The 18,061-nt window shown below is 33.8% G+C and overlaps 1 pseudogene; it reads left to right on the top strand.

Moving 5' to 3' along the window:
* Positions 1-811: 811 nt before the first annotated feature.
* Positions 812-18,061, top strand: part of LOC111146640 — a 31,986-nt pseudogene continuing 14,736 nt past the window's right edge.

Below are 18,061 nucleotides of genomic sequence, written 5' to 3'. Positions count from 1 at the left end.
TATATATATAAGCTTATATCTATATATATTAAAGAAAAAGTAAAAGAAATACAGGAATATGTATGTAAATAGTTCAAGTTAAAATGTTATTATGTAATATGTTGTATTAACTATCTAGTTATAGTGGTAAGTAGGTTAAAAAAATAAGAATTGTGAGAATGAATTAAAAAAAAAAGTTGTATCTGTGAAATATACCAGTTTGGGAGCAATACCAGGAGCTTAATATATTGTTTTCCCCTGATGTTGGGCTGTACAGTTTTATGGGGACCTTGTGGTTATTGTCCTCTTGTTCTTTTGGCTTGTCTTCTGGGGGAGGGTCCGGCTGCATTGTTTTTCAGCCAGTCTAGCCTGGGCTGAGTTGCCCTGAAGCTTATCGAGGGGTTGGGCTCTGTGGAAACCGGTTTTTCAGGCTTTTGTTCTCTTGAGGTTTTTGTTCTTTGCGGGTTTTTGTGGCTTTTCAGAAGGTCAGAACAAAGCAAACTGTCAGCACCCAGACCTCTGGTTCAGAGAGAAGCCTCAGTCTGCTCCCCTCTGGATGGTCCAGAATACACAGACTCCTCCTCTGCAAACTCTGCTGAACACCAAAACCTCCCACAGGTGGTGCACATTCCCAGCCACCACCTCAGGGGTCACCCATTGCCCCGCTTTTCTCTGCACCCCTGTGCCACTAAAACCATGAGCATTTAGCATGCCACTAAAACCATTTAGCATGCCACTAAAACCATTGCTCCTGGTGGCTTCCATTGCCTGGACTATTGTCTGGAGACCACACCCATGCTGGGTCCATTCAGACCTGGCTGCCACCTAGGTCATGGAGGGTGGTGGTCACAGAATGCTGCAGGTCCAGGGACCTCAGGCAGGAGCCTGTGCAGGGCTCTCTCAGGCGTGGGCAGAGGTGCATGCAGCCGCAGCAGTGGTGCAAGCAGTGGAAAGCCATAGGATCAGGGACCATGGACTGGAGCTTCCCCCCACCCACCCCTGGCTCTTTCTGGCAATGGTGGGCACTGGCCATGGGACCGTGGGCTTAGGTCTGTGCCTGTGGCTGCCCAATTCCTCCAGTTGCCTTTTAAGACCCTTTGTTCCTTTTGAGTGCTTTTAACCAGACTCTAAGTTAATGCTGGTCCCCAAGCACAGGGCACTTTTGTATTGGGGTATTACTTTACAATGGGTTCCTTCTGGTGGCTCCCTCTCCTTTCTCTTTATCTTTTGATATCAATCTGAGCACTCCCAATCATTTACCTCTCCACTGACGATCTCCTGCCACTATAGAGATCCAGAAGTGTATAATCTTACATCTCAGGCTGATTTCATGGGTGTTCAGAGTGTTCTGGTAGATACTTAGCTCACTTCAGGGGACCTGTTGAAACAGGGTCTCCTACTTCTCCACCATCTTGCCCCAAGTCCTTTCTTTTTTAATATATTTATGTTTTTTTTTCTTTGTTTTGATTTTCCTTTGCTATCTCCTAACCAGCAATTTGCTGGTGTCTATTCCCTGGCCCACTAGTCCTTTGGACTTTGGACTTGAGTCTTATGGTGAAATTTTGCAGCTTTATAAAATTAATAAAATATTGGGCTTATGGAGTGTATGATGGTATTGGGGAGACAATTTAAACATGAAGTTTCCATCACCTTTTTTCAGTTCTGAAGATGTTCATTTTTCTTTAATCTGTAGCTTCAGAGTACAGTTGCCAGATAAAATACAGGCTGCCCAGTAAAATTTGAATTTAAAGCAAACTGAATATTTTTGTAAAAGTGTGCCCCTTTTTTTATGATTTTATTTATTTATTTGACAGAGAGATAGAGAGTACAAGTAGACAGAATGGCAGGCAGAAGGTAAGGGCAAAGCAGGCTCCCCACTGAGCAGGGAGCCCAATGCAGGGCTCAATCTCAGGACCCTGGGGTCATGACCTGAGCTGAAGGCAGATGCTCAACTGACTGAGCCACCCAGGCACCCCAAAGCATGCCCTTTTAACTCGTATTTCTATTCGCTAAATGTGGCAATCCTATTGGGAAGGTGGTCCATTAGTAATATGGCTAGCCTCATTTGCTGAAGATAGGGAACTTGACAAATAATGCTTACATTCAAGTAGGGAGCCTGACTCTTGTTCTCATATCACATGGTGCACATATCCCTGGAGCCAAATCCTTGGGCATCACTCTATATTTATGGGTCAAGGACCTATAGTTTCAAAACTGTATGCATTCTGTCCATTTTTATTTTTTCTTCCTTATTATCTCTTTTTAATTACCTATACTTATAATGGTTTATTTTTATTTAATGTTAAGAATGGACATTGTAATCTGAACATACTGTGTCATCTTGACCAGAAATTCATCATTATTTTAGGAAGAAAAATGCATAGAAAAGAAGTAAAGCATCACAATGTTTTTCAGAGTATCCAGTTATTTACATAAATTATTCCTATCCCAGAAAATAAAGGCTGCCCAAATATTTAAAGAGAGATAGTCATAATTCCACAATTAAATCTAAAGCTAGTGCAATATATTATTGAAATTCAAGTGTGAACATTTTTTATGGAATCACAAGCCCAGTAAATATTTGGGACAACTTGACATTCATATTTTGCATTGTGTATAACACTGAACTTTTATGAAGTACTTTATTATTAGGGATTAACTATAACATTACCTTTTAATGGAATCATAAATCTTTAATTACAGTTCAATATGTTGCTGACTTAAATTGGTTTTGGACCGAAAATTCTATTACAGTATACAGTATGAAGAAGCAATTACTTTTTGCTAAAATAAATATCTTAATTTCTAAACATAGAAGAGATGCATTTTGCAGTACATATCTTTTGGTGGTCAGGGGGTGGGGTGGAGAGGGACAGTAAAACATCTTTCCTAGCAAAGAGATGTGACATTATTTACATGTCTTTACTAAACAAGAGAAAATCAGAAGGTGAGGAGGTACTTTAAAGATCTTTAGTTTAAACCACAAATGGAAGCAGGATTTACTTTTATTGTCCTCATAGTGATATTAACACAACAACAACAATAACAAAGACACTACTAGCAGCAGGAGAAAACATTTGCTTGAACATGGTCTATTAAAATAGTATCTAAAAATTGTGTTTAAAGTTATCTTTATTCTTTGTATGTATTTAACTCAGCGTATATGAAACCTCATGTATATGCACATGTATTTATGTGACTTAACATGTAAAATAAAAAAGACATACCACTTGAGTGCAAATATGATACCAGACTAATTTAATCAATATTTTTAACACAGACTAGAAAATATTGTGTAATAAGATAAAACTGGGCTTTAAATATCATCTTCGCATTAACTTTCTTAATTTAACATTTTTCAAATAAACTTTTCAGTTTTATGGTTCTATGAAAATTTGAGAATACTAATACCAGACTAATAATAATAATTTATTAAAATATGGATGTACCATGTTTAATAGCATAATGCCTGGGTCATAGTAAATACACAAATAATAGCTCATTTTCTTGTTCTATTTATATTCCTAATATGAAAATATATAGTAAATACCTACTTAAAAGTATACTATGCTGGGATTTATTCTAGGTATACAAGCCTGGTTCAATATCCAAAAGTCAATTAACAGGCTAAAAAAGTCACATGATCACATTAATAGATACAGAAAAAGCAATTGACAAAATCAACACCTATTCATGATAAAACATCTCAGCAAAGAGGGGATAGAAGAGAACTTCCTTAATTTGATACAGGATTTTGACAAAAACAAACTATGACATAATACTAACTGGTGAGACACTCAAAATATTCCCAATATCAGGAACTAAGCAATGATGTCTTCTCTCACCAATTCTATTCAGCATTGTACTAGAAATTCTAGCTAACATAAAAAGATAAAGAAATAAGTGATGTACAGATTCGAAAAATAAAACTTCATTCAAAGATAACTCCATGGGCACCTGGGTGGCTCAGTGGGTTGGGCCGCTGCCTTCAGCTCAGGGCATGATCTCAGGGTCCTGGGATCGAGTTCCGCATCGGGCTCTCTGCTCAGCAGGGAGCCTGCTTCCCTCTCTCTCTCTGCCTGCCTCTCTGGCTACTTGTGATCTCGCTCTGTCAAATAAATAAATAAAATCTTACAAAAAAAAAGATAACTCCATCATTTTGTAGAAAATATGAAAGATTACTCTAAAACCTCCTGAAACCAATTAATAATTATAACAAGATTGTAGGATATAAGGTTAATATGCTCAATTGCTTTTCTGCATGTCAACAGTGAGTAAGTGGAATTTAAAATTAAAAACACAATGATATTTACATTAAAACTCCCCAAAAGAAATATTTAAGTATAAATCTAACAAAATATGTCAAAGATCTATATGAGGAAAACCACAAAATTCTGATGAACAAACTAAAGAACTGAATTAACGGAGAAATATTCAATGTTCATAGATAAGAAGGCTCAATATTGTCAAATGCAAGTTCTTCCTTACTTTATCAATTCAGTACAATCCCAATTAAAATTTCAGCAAGCTATTTTACGATAATCTATAAACTGATGCTGAAGTATATATGAAGAGGCAAAAGACCTAGAACAACCAACAAAATGTTGATGGAAGAACATTTTGCATGGCTGGTTTAGCCGTGATAAATGTCCTTAACCTTTAACTGGGTAACTCTTTATCTCTCATTCAATTCTGAATGATAACCTTGCCAGGTAGAATATTTTGGGTTTAGTTTAGTTTTTGTTTGTTTGTTTGTTTTGTTTTTGTTTTTTGTTTTTCCTTTAAGTACTTAGAATGTATTATGCCACCCTCTATTGGCCTGCAGTTTCTGATGAAAAGTAAGCTGAGAGCCTTTGGAGTTTCCCTTATGTAAAACACATTGCTTTTTCTCTTACTGCTTTTAAAATTCTTTTTTTAATCTTACACTTTCACATTTTAACTATTGTGTATCTTGGTGTGGACCTCCTTGCATATGTCTCATTTGGGGTTTACTGTGCTACTATTAAATACCTGTTTCCTCCCCCAGTTTAGGGAAGTTTTCAGCTATTCTTTTCTTCAAACAAGGTTTCTGCCTTCTGGGATGCCTTAAATGTGAATGTTAGCATGCTGATTTTGTCCTAGAAGTATCTTAATCTACCTTTATCTTTTAAATTCTGTTTTATTTTTGCTGTTCAGTTTGGTTGCTTTTCATTATCAGGTCTTCCAGATTTGCCAATCCATTTTTCTGCATCCTCTAATCTATTGTTGAATCCCTCTCGTATATTATTTTAGTTACTCTATTTTTCAACTCCGATTAGTTCTTTTTTAATATTTTCTCTTTGTTGAAGTTCACACTGAGTTTATCCACTCTTCTTCAAGTTTAGTGAGCATTTTTATGACACTACTTTGAACTCTTGATGAGGTAATTTGATTATTTCTGTTTAGTTCTTTTCCTGAGATTTTTTTCTGTTTTGTTTGAAACATATTTCTCTGTCACAACACTTTGTTTCTCTGTTTGTTCTATGCATTAAATAGGTCAGCTATTTACTCCTGGCCTTGAAGATAGTGCCCTTATGGATAAGTCATCCTGTGGGGTCCAGTGGTAGAATCCTCCCTAGTTACCAGAATCGGATGTTCCAGGAATGCCTTGTCTTAGGCTTTCATGCCTTCCTGTTGTGACTGAGCTGTGACTACTACATGTGTATGCTGGTATATGAGAATGGGCCAGCCTAGTTGGATACAATGACTAGTTGTGACTACTGTATGCCCACTGGTTGGCAGGGATGGCCTTTGGCACAGGTGGCTGAGAGGCCCAACTACAGCAGGCATGCTGGTGGGTGAGGTTGGCACCCAGCCTGTCTGGGTATAACAATGAATTGTGACTACTTTGGTAAAATATGGTCAGCACAGCTGGCCCCCAGTATGGCTGGCTAGAGGCCCACCTGTAGCTGGTGCAGACATGCTGGTTGGTAGGATTATCTCCTGGTACAGCTCGCTGAGAGGCCTGGCTGTAACTGTTGGCAGGTATGCAGGTTGGCAGAACTCTAACACCCTTCCTGATACAGACTGTGCTTTATAGTGGCACTGGTCCTGCCCAGGACTGTCCACTGGGTGTGGTGGGGTGGTAGTTACTGTGAGGGGATGTTGGTCCTGACTGCTGCTGCCCACTGGATGTGGCAGGAGAGTATATACTTTGCAAAGGTGTGTTTGCTTATGTGGGCTGGGTTTGCATGGTAACTAGGGTGAGTGAGTAGCACCAGCAAGTTAAATGGGAAGTGTCAGATGGGCATCCACCATCATCAGGCCAATTAGCCTGAAAGGAAGGCAAAGAAATGCCCAATAGCACTTCCATTCCTGGAGAAAGTTCCTACAGTTCCCTGCCCATCCGGCACATCTTAAAATTAGTCAACAAATGACCTTCACTTATAACCTTTTGAAAATGCTGCTTCTGTGCTGGGTCTCAGATTAAGTGATATAGTGTGCTGGCCCATTAAGAGCAAAATCTGAATTTCCTATAAACCTTTGGTTTCATGGAGTTAAGCCCCATTGATTTTCAAAGCCAGACATTATGGGACTTGTCTTCCTGGTACAGATCCCCAGGGTGGGATGTGCCTGATGGAGGGCTTGATTTTCTTGCTCTTCAGGGAGAATCTCCATGCTTGTGATATCATTCCTGCTTGTGGGTCACTACACAGGGGGTATAGTTCCCAATCATGTCTCTGCCCCCTCCTACCCTTCTCACTGTGGCTTTCTTTTTGTATCTTTAGCTGTGGAATGGTTGTTCTGTTAGTCTTCAGGTCATTTTCAGAGTGAGTTACATTATATGTAGTTGTAACAGTATGTCTGTGAGAGGAAGTGAACTCAGGATCCTCTGACTCTGACATTTTCCTTGACTTCCAATGCTATCTTAATTTCAGTATATTAACGTGCTTTGATTTTTATTGATAACTAAACAGTAAATATCCACTGTTTAAAAAAAAAGTAATTGTTAAAAACAGCAACTATTCACTATTTAAAAACAGACACAGTAGGATTAACAAAATAGTATAAACAGAGACAATTCTGTTCCACAATAAAAACAAACAGGTGCAGTGCCAAAAGCAGGTACTCACGGATTATACTTGGAATAATAAAAGAAATAGAATGTATCTGATCCTCATTTGTACACATAAATCCAATGACTTGATCAAAGTGGTACTTTTTGATTCAATAAAAACTATATCAACTAATATACACTTTACAAAGGAATGCAAAGAGGAATGAGACATAACTCATTTCTCATGTGAAGGAATATACTTTATTGGAATAGAATGTGCATACTTAAAATATGCAGATAATTAGTAAGAGAAGGAAAGTGTTTTCTAAATTGAAACGTATATTGTGTGAAAACCATTTTACTTTGACATAAGTTCTGCCTCCATTATCCCTGTAAAAGAATATGGAAAGTACTTAAAAATATTCTTAAATGTTCTATGACTACCTACAAATATTAAGCTATATATTTCCCACCCATTAAGAGTAAAAAAATATGATTTCAAAGGAATTATTACCTCAAAACCTTAAAATTTTAAGTAAGAAACTATTATACTAGAAGTCAACTAATTGGAATTTAAATAAAAACTTGGAAAAATACATTCTGAAATTCTATATTTTATTAGTCTAATTTAGTTCAAAATTGAAATACATACATGTTTGTCTGTGCACATGTGCATACATGTGCAAACAAACCTTGCTTGAATGTATATTTCCAGAAAGTTGAGTGTATATTTACAGAAAGTTAATTGTGATTATTTCTCATATGTTACTGCTAGCTTATATTCCCTGATTCTCTTTTACATTCTCAGATTTTTGGTGGGGATTTTACATGCATGTATATTGCATATATGTTAATACACATATATGGCATATATACATGTATATATGCCTTATATATTATACATGCAACATGTTATATATGACATGTATTATATAATATTGTATACATATAACACATTAAATATATAAATGTATAAATAATAACTATAATTAGACAAATATAATTAGACATAAGAAGTAGTAGAAATAAAAGGTCTTTTCCAGAATATAGAAGGATGAATACTTAAAGATATGTTGAGTTTAAATTCTCTGTTTAGTGGAATAGTAGTGAGTCATTCAAACCGTATAACACTTTTAACATCAAGGCGGTCACCAATGCATATAGGTCAAGTCCAAAGCAGAAAGTGAAGAGGGATTAAACATACATAGAATAAAATTACAGAAAACAAACTGTCAAATTTTCTGAGTAATCATATGTACAAAATAAGAAGAGAAAAATCTCAGTGAAACCTGGTGAATATATATTATTTTAAAAAGCTTTTATAGAGTCCTATACTGTGTGCATCACTGTATTTTAAAACATGACAGCAAAGCTGCTTTTTTTTTTTTAAATGTTGAGAATCTTTGACACATTTATATGCTATGGGGAACTATGAAAAGTTTGAAATTTCAGTCAATCAACCAGATGGTTTATCTTCATGAAGCCAAATTACCACCTACTTAATAACAGTTGCATGATTAACTGTACTTTAAAAAAAATTTTATACACATGTTTGGCAAAATGTAGGAATAACCATTATTTTATATGATATTTTAAAGCATTTAATGATGCCATATATTCTAAAGCATACAAAATCTTTATATTTCATGAAAACAACTCTAGTAAGGACATAGTATAAAAGCACAAAATGTACTGTATGGTGTAAGTGTTCATATCATTTTAAGTCTTACACTTTTTATTGTTTCTAGAAAATATTTTGTAGACTCAATCTTTCACCTATCTGCTACTCTGTTTCTTTGATTACAAAAGGTCTGAGGAGAGCATTTATATTCAATTTTCTGAGTACCAAAGCTGCTTTGCAATGCTACCTCAGAAATTTGATTAGTAAAATAACTTAGAGATATGATATTTTATGTCTTTGTATAATTCATATAATAGACTTACTTTACACAAATATTAGAAAATTTAATGAATATTTTCTTCTTGTAGCAACACATTTTAGTACCACTATAGCTGTCATACAACCAGCTATTTAACATTGGCTGCATTAATATAGATCATAAGCACAACTTCCATGTTTTATGCAAATAAATGAATAAATTACATTCTGATAATAAACTCATAAAATTTTGAGAGCAAGTTGTATACAGGGCATTTAAATAAATGACACATAAAAATGGAATTCAGAAAGTGACAAAGTTAGCTTAAGGGTATCAATATTTTCATTATGAATATATATTTTAAAAAATATAGGTTTTCTATATTTCTTTTCTCTTTTACTGAACATCATAGTATACAAAATACTTTGCACAGTAATTATTGAAGTTGTTTTACTGTTTGGCATCTATTATGTATGTTTTTGTGAGTGCTGCACAAATGTTGCTACCTGTCAACTTTTTCTTCCAAATTAAATATTTCAATTATCCAGAATGTGTTATCATTAAAAAAGGCACAGCCAAAGTTTTCCTTTTTTCTGCCATTAGTCTCAGGAGTAAGTTTGTCTTTAGTAAAGATACAGAGATGGAACTTCCAAAAGTCTTCAAAACAAAATTTAAAATATGGCAAAGAATCTCAAATATAAGGATGATTGGACACAGATAAAATAAAAGAAATAAAACTGCTTTAAAATTATGTTATATAATAGAGATTTTTTATATATTTGATCACAATTCTTGGAAATTACTAATCTAAAATATTGGCTTTACTTAATGTTTTGGAATTTTCTGAAGCTATATTTTGAAACTCAAAACTTTCCCTGACTCTTCTAATCTTGTTTACTCATCCATTCCTTAATTTCCTCTTTAAAACATTTTCCTCTCACATTATTTTCTTCTCACTAATGACTTTTACTGGATTGTGACAACTATGGACACTAAGTAACTGTACTCAAAGTCTAACAATACTCTCTCCCTCTATTCTAAGCCTCCCTACCACATGAAAATTTAACTCAAGGATGTTTGATAACTATGACATATGATGTTTTGGATTTAAAAAACACAAAAATTTCTGTTTATTAAAATAGACAATGTTTTTAGAGACACTATAGGTACATGCTGATTATTAATATTTTGCAAACTTTTTTTCTTCAAAAGAGTTGTCAAACATAACTCAAATATTCAGTTTGTTCAGGTGCTTAGAATTATTTCTAATGAAAAGAAAAATGAAGACACTGATACTACTCTAGAAAGACCATAGAAAGAAAACACAATATTGTGTGACTATTTCTGTTTGTGTATGTGTGTGCACACACATGCACCTGTTCATTTATAGATTTATTATATTTTCTGGACAAATCATCTCCCTTCCTTTTTTTAAAAAAATTCAATTTTATAAGAGATTTAGTGTCTAATCACTATTACAGTTTATAATTTTAATTTTTGCATGTAGGATCCTTTGCCAATTTATAGAATCTTTATAGTTTTATGTTTTTTCAGATAAACACATTCTTTCTACACATTAGTCCTTTATTTTTGTATGATTTTTGGTTTGACACCCTTTTTTGAGACTAGTTGTTAAACCTGAGTAGTTTTCTGCTGTTGGATTGGATTTAGAATGGCACATGATTTCTTCTAAACTATAAGTAGATTTATATTTTTATTTTCTAGGAGAAAAAAAAGAATTTTAATTTGTTATGATATTTAGAATTAGATAGTATATTTTGGCTTAATATATAAGAAAAATGAGAAGTTGAGCTACATACAAATACTACTATCATCCTTAGCAAAAAGCACATCTATATTTACATTCAAAATTTTTAGGCTAAAAAATTGTTTGTCTTAAATGGTACAATTAAATCTGTGACATAATCTGATTAAATGTGTGTTTTAATTTCTAATAATTTTACATTTGTTCAATGAAATAAAAATCTTATCCTTGAGATCAAAGACTTGGGAATAAGCAGGTCATTGAGAATGTAACCTGAATCTGGTAGAAAGGCTTTAGAGGAAATGAACAGGAACATGCATTTGCTTATTCAGATCTTTTGAGACTCCACACAAACCTGTTAGCTTTCCTAGTAAGAGCAGAACAATCTTCAGTGTAGGCCCAAGTTCAGCTATGTCTTTGGCCTAGTAAATACATTAATCAATACCTCAATGGTCTGAGATATCCCCCACCCCCAAGGAGTAATGCAAAGGTTTTGCTGAGGAAGAATCCCCAAGTTCTGAGAATCTTTAAACTTTGTACTTAGCTTGGAAGCTTAGAGTGTTGAACACTGACTGCATTAAAAAAAAAAATATTGCCTACATACCCAGCATTCCTTGCCCTTATATTTAAAAGCACTTATGTCATTGAATTATCAGGGAGAATAGAACTATGCAGGTCTCTCTGAAGATAAAAATAACATACATTTTACATATTTCATGGGAAATTTTATTTTCTTCTAATGCATTTTTTATATCTCATGCTAACTTAGTTGTGTATTTATCTTGTAAAGTAGCCATTTGCTAGGATTTTTATCAGTTTTCAATTTGCATTACTTTCCTGGTACCACTTATTCCAAGTTTTACTTAATTTATAGGTACTTTTCCTATAAGGCTACCCCAGGGTATGTCATTAATCCCTGAGTATTATATTGCCACATATTGTCAATACGCCCAAGGAATTAACCTGCTGATTATCAATGCCAAAAACAATAAAAAACATTAAACAGAGGCTGCTAAGGGTGAAGTCCTACGCTGTCTATATATATGAACATAATGAGAGAAGATTTAGCAAATCCAGTTTTCATGGCATATAATATAAGTAATTTTTAAAAGAAATCTGTGTGCACATTTATGTGAGATTTTTAAATTATAATGAAGGAAAATGTGGTTTATTATGGAAAGAAAATCATTTATTTCAATGTCTATATAATGCACATACACATATGGGTAAGAATATCTAAGTCTATTTGAATGAATGTGTGTGTATTATATATATGGGTCCAGATATATATGTTGATATTTATCATATGACACTGTCATTTTATTTATTTTTATTTTTTTTAAAGATTTTATTTATTTATTTGACAGAGAGAGAGATCACAAGTAGGCAAAGAGGCAGGCAGAGAGAGAGTGGGAAGCAGGCTCCCCGCTGAGCAGAGAACCCGATGCGGGGCTCGATCCCAGGACACTGAGACCATGACCTGAGCTGAAGGCAGTGGTTTAATCCACTGAGCCACCCAGGCGCCCCGACACTGTCATTTTAAAACTAGAATATTATTAAATACGTTGTCTTGTTCCTTACTTTAAAAGGCCCTCATATACAAAGAGATCAAGAAAAGTACAAGTGAAATTAAAGGTAAATTTCTAAACTCTTAAAGACCTATATAGTACTTACTAAAGTGTTCAACTAATTTTAATAAAATTAATAAAATAATTATTTATTTTTCTCTTTGCTTCCCCTGACACCTATTTCCTACATCCCCTTTCTCCACATTTCCTACATTTTCCTCCTTAACCTCTCCTATTCTCCCTCCCAATTTCATTCTCCTTCATTGCTACTTTTTCCTTTCCTGCTTTCTCCCTTGTTGGCTACTATCATTATTGTCATAATCAGCGTCTTCAACAATTATTTACCTCCAAAAGATCACATACTTCAATTTCACATTAGCCCATTCAGGGAGAATTTCAAAATATTAATATTTCTTATTTTTTGTGGTTATGGATTTTGATGCCGTAACAGAAAACCTCATGAGCATTTGGTATATATTTATAAACATAATCCCAGTAGTGGTGTGGTTCGTATTATTTTTTTTTTAAAGATTTTAATTTTTTATTTGAGGAGAAAGGGAGGGAGAGAGCATAGGCAAAGGGAGTGGCAGGCAGAGGGAAAGGAAGAAGCAGATTCCCAGCTGAGCAGGGAGCATGATGAGAGTCTCTATTCCAGGACCCTGGGATAACGACGGATCCAAAGGCAGACGCTTAACCAACTGAGCCACCCAGACGCCCCTGTAGTTAGTGTTACTTTAAAAAGAGAGCTCTACTGCTTGTCATTTCCTCTTCCTAAGCAGAGGTATTTTAACATTCTCCATTTTTCTCTTATTTGTTTGATTATCATCTTAATAGAAAATAATTATTTAGACACCTTGTGAAACATTTGGTCATGAAAAATAGGAATGTGATAGACAAAAATTTCAAGAGAACTATATTTCATATAATGCAGATGTGTCATGCATTTTGACCTAAAAAAATCCCCACGATATTCAATATTGATAGTCTGCTCCATAATCAGGTGAAGTAAACACACTCAAAAACACTATTTTAGTACAAAATGAAATCAAACAACCAAGTAAAACTCAACTTTGTTGCTTTATTGCTGTTCTCTTCTCACTTTAGGAAGGTCAGTGCCTGGACATTGGCTAGAAAAACTTCGATTCTACAATCTAAGAATCATGTAAAATGTATTTGTTTTTTAAAGTGATAAATACTATGAATATCTTTTTACTTAACAGATTTCTACCAGAGGAGTTTCATCATTTTTTTTCTTTTAGATCACTTTTTATTATGATTCAACAAGATATTAAAGAAATTAACCAATATTTAATAAATGCCTACCATATACAATGCAGTATGTTCCCTGTTCTTTAATAAAGCCAGTATCTCAAGTGTATCTCAGTATGTTATTTTTCTATAGAAATGCACTAGAAAGTGAAAACAATATTTAAAACAAATAAACACAGAAAACATTTATTTTACCTCCCTGTGATAGAGTAGCTTAGTAATAAAGCCCTTCACTGTCACTTTAGATCTTGAAGGGTTGGTTTTAGATATTCTCTGGGGACATATTTGCTTCTTCTTCTTCATCTCCCCATAAATTGTGTAGTGGTAACTTTATGCAACAGAAGAAAATTTAGGTTAAAAAAAAATTAGGTTTAAAAAAAAAAAGACATAAGAGATTATGAGAGTCTTGACAGTCCAGGAGCTTCTCCAACACATTTCTTTTTTATTTTAAACTTCATCCGAATCTAATTGGATTTTCTTCTTTCAACTGGGAGATGCTTGAATAGTACCAAAGAATGTCTTCTTTTCCTTGGTTGGATTAAATCAATGAAGATACATGGACAAACATTTATGCATAAGTAATTAAGAAGTTTCTAGTAAAAATCAGGAGAGTAAGGAAATTGCTCAACTGGGGCAAAGTTCAGTAAGGATAAAGTCTTTTATAGGAAAATTTTAGTTCTGTTGTGCCGAGATCTCTTGGAATAGTGTAAGTAAGTAAATAGTGTAAGTAAATAGTGCAAGTAAATTAAGTAAGCAGTTCATAGTGGCTCTGACAATATAGAGAGGAGCTGACATATTTGTCAATCACTGGGTTACAAAAAGCTGAGGGGATGCTGGCTTACCTGTCTGTTAAAACAGGTAGACTATGATCAGGCAGCCTGAAGAGCGGGACCTTTGATAAGAAGATGCAATTGCTAATTAGGGATGGAAGCACATCAGTAGCCAATATACATGAAAGTGATAAGGAAACAGAAAATACATGCCTGGAAAAGAGTGAGCTTCAATTCTTACAAAAGAAGAGGTATAATCTGTTTCTGAATGATATAAACTTTGTTTCAGCTGAAAAAAAAATGACAATATAAAAAATCAGATTAAATTTCACACTTTAAGAGTACCTTTGATGAATTTTGGCAATTATATATAGTTATTATCTCATCAATCATGATACAAAGCATTTCCAACCAACTAAAATATATCCTTGGGCTCCTTCACAATTCATGTCTCCTCTAGCTTTCCTTCTCATTGTTGGGAACCACTGATCACCTTTTTGTCCCTATAATTTCACCTTTTCTATAATTTTGTATAAATGATATAATAATGTTTATATGATTGTGTTAGATTTTTTTGACATAGCATGATTTTTGAAATTCACCCATGTTTTTCTGATGTTTAAATATGTCTTTAAGTGGTTTCAAGTTCGGTTTCTATTTATTCTGAAATAGCTCATCTAAAGTTCATTTTTTCAAGAGAATTTATTGTTTGGCCTTATATGAATATGTTTCCAGCCCAGTAATTTATATTTGGTTCCCTTTCTTATATATTGTATTGTATTATATTGTATTGTATTGAAGTCTTCTATTTTCTCCTTTAATTCCCCTTGCCTTTGAATCCTTAAACATAATTATAAAAAGCAGCTGTGTCAGCAAAATCCATCATGCTTATCATTTCTGAGTTTGTGTCTTTTGATTGGTTTTTCTCCCCTTTTTAAAATCAATAATTTGCTATTTTGTACAGAACATCGCATTTCTTAGGCTATTAATCTTTGGATTTTTGTTCTCTTAAAAGAAGGTAAAGTTTTATTCTGGCCGGTAGTTGATTATTTGCAGATGAGCTTGATTGTTTTGAGCTTCTTTTTAGATTTTTCTGAGATGAGACTGAAGTTACTTTTTCTAGGGCTATATGTCTTATTTTTAATGCATTGCCTTTCTGAGAGTTTGCTGAATACCTGGAGTATAAAATGAGATCTCTCCACTCTAGCTCATGGGATTTGAACATCTAGCACCTGTGTTCAAACCCAAACAATTGTTCAGCTCACGTCTCTGCAACAGCTCTTCTTTGGTAAATTTATTTAATTAGTTTTTTTTTCTTTCCTTTTTTTCTCCTTTCTTTTTCTTTTTTTCTTTCGGTTGTGGAGCGGTTAGCCTTCCAAAATCTCCTCTTACAACTTCTCAGCTTACTGTTTAGCTAAAGAGTCAAGACAATGCTGTGCATATTCCTGGAGTCCCTTCATTGTATAATTTCTTCTTCAGTTTTTGTCTCATAAAGCCAATAGCCTCAAAACCATAAATTAATCTCTTTGGATTTAACTTAGTATGATTTTCTGCTCTATTTGGATTTGCTGTACTCCAGAAAGGTTTCTAGGCTTAAAACTGAGTTTACAGAAACATCTGACAGTTTTTCCTTCTTTTGGTGATAACACTATTGCTTTACTTATCATGCAGTATTGAATTAGTTGTTATAGTTATTAGGAGAGGCTAGTTGCTAACTGTTTGGTCTTTTTAATCATATATTAATATCCCTATTTATTATCTTTTTCTATGAGTTTTTATTTTTTAGTTTAAGTATAGCTGACACATAATGTTATGTGTGCATCAGGTATATTACATAGTGAGTTGACAAATCTGTATATGTTATGCTCACCACAAGTCACCATGTAATGCTATTACAATACCATTGACTATATTCTTTAAGCTGTACCATTTATCCCCATGATTTATTCATTTCCTAACTGAAAGCCTGTTTTTCCCACTCCCCATCATCCATTCTGCACATCCCTACTACCTTCCCCTCTGGCAACCATCAGATTTTCTTTGTATGTGGATCTGTTTCTGCTGTTTGTTTTATTATAGGTGAAATCATATATAAGTGAAATCATATAGTATTTATCTTTGTCTCACTTATTTCACTTAGCATAATATCTTCTAGATCCATGTATGTTGTTGCAAATGATAAGCTGTCCATGATAGACACACACACACACACACCCATCTTCTTTATCCATACATTTATTGATTGACTGTCCCTGTATTTTTAAAGTGAGTTTTTCAACTAATTGTTTTGATTAACTGGACAGTTTTTCATATTTTCTGAGAAATATTTTTGATATATAGACATTCTTGGAAAATCCCCTTCATAATTAATGACAATTTTCAATGGTGAAAAAAGAATAGTATACTTTTATCGACAGCAGAAAAAGAATAGAGTATTTTTGTGGTATTATCCTAATAATATAATTAGGGTTTACGGTGTAAGTCATTACTGAAAAAAGAAATAAAACTTCCAGAATAATGTCTGTTATTTCTCATGAATGTAAGATTTTAAAGATCACAACATTAAGTGTGCTTGTGAAAATTAGTACTGTGTCCTTGATTTGGTTAGCTATGTCTAAAGATGAAATAATTATGGAAGAACTCAACTTTACAAAATAAGTTATTGAGTATACTATAGATAGGTAAGAAATAGTGAGTAGTGACCTAAATCTGAAAGTTGTCTACCAATTACTTATAGTTGCAACATCTTTCATAAACTAGTTAAAAAGATCTACCAACCAATGAACAGAAAAAGCAACCCAAGGAGAGAGTGTGATGGTTAATTTTATTTGTCCAATTGGTCAAAGAACCCAGATATTTGAATACTACTCAGATGTTGTCATGATGGTATTTCCTAGTGAAGATTAATATTTAGTTCTCTTTGTGTTGCCTAAAGCAAGTTACTCTCGATAGTGTAGGTGGGCCTTATGCAGTAATTTGAAATTCTTAAAAAAAAAAAAAAAAAAGACCAAAGTCACCTGTCTAAAGTCTGCCTCCAGACTGTCTTCAGACTCAAACTGCAACATAAACTCTTCCCTGGTCTCTGGGCGTCTGGGAAACACTACAGATTTTGCACTTATCAGCTTCCACAACTGTGTGAGCCAATTCCTACAAAGACTCTTCTTCTACTCTCACCCTCCTTTTCTATATATATACACACATTCTGTTTTGTTTGGAGAACCTGACTAACACAAAAGCTATCTTCCATTGTTCTTAGCTATGTGCATATGTTCATGTTTCATTTCCTTTGCTAGTAATTCTTATCTGTTGTTATATTAATCTCTAGTTATTTACATATAGTTTCTGTAGCAAATTAAAGTATAAAATTCCCTACAACTGAGATAGTATATAATAGCACTTTAATATCTATGTTTATTCTATTTTTCAACTACACAAGTAGAATGCCAGTGTATGTTAAAAAAAAAAATCCTTTTGCTTTATATTTTGCTACTGACTTGTGAATAAATATGAAGCATGTGATATATTAATAAACCTCAAAAAGTATGTGTCTGAGTATGTGTGTTCAGAAAAAAAAATCAAGTAATACCATTAGTATTTGCTTCTAATGAGTCTCAAAAGAACAAAAACTAAATGAAATATTTGTTCTACATCTGTTCATGAGTGTGCTTAACTCTGTTTATCATGATTACTATCATGTCATAATATTTTAGATTGTTTTCAGTTAAATGTAAAGAGAGAACAATGCCATATCTATTTAAAGTATACTGCTGTTTTATACCCAAAGTAAATATAGGTAAGTTCACTTTTACTGCCAG

Source organism: Enhydra lutris, unplaced genomic scaffold (genome assembly GCF_002288905.1).
Source record: "Enhydra lutris kenyoni isolate GAN:26980312 unplaced genomic scaffold, ASM228890v2 scaffoldscaffold2, whole genome shotgun sequence".
NCBI classification, from domain to species: domain Eukaryota; kingdom Metazoa; phylum Chordata; class Mammalia; order Carnivora; family Mustelidae; genus Enhydra; species Enhydra lutris.
Note: the sequence above shows the minus strand (reverse complement) of the source record. Positions and strands in the feature narration are given on the sequence as shown.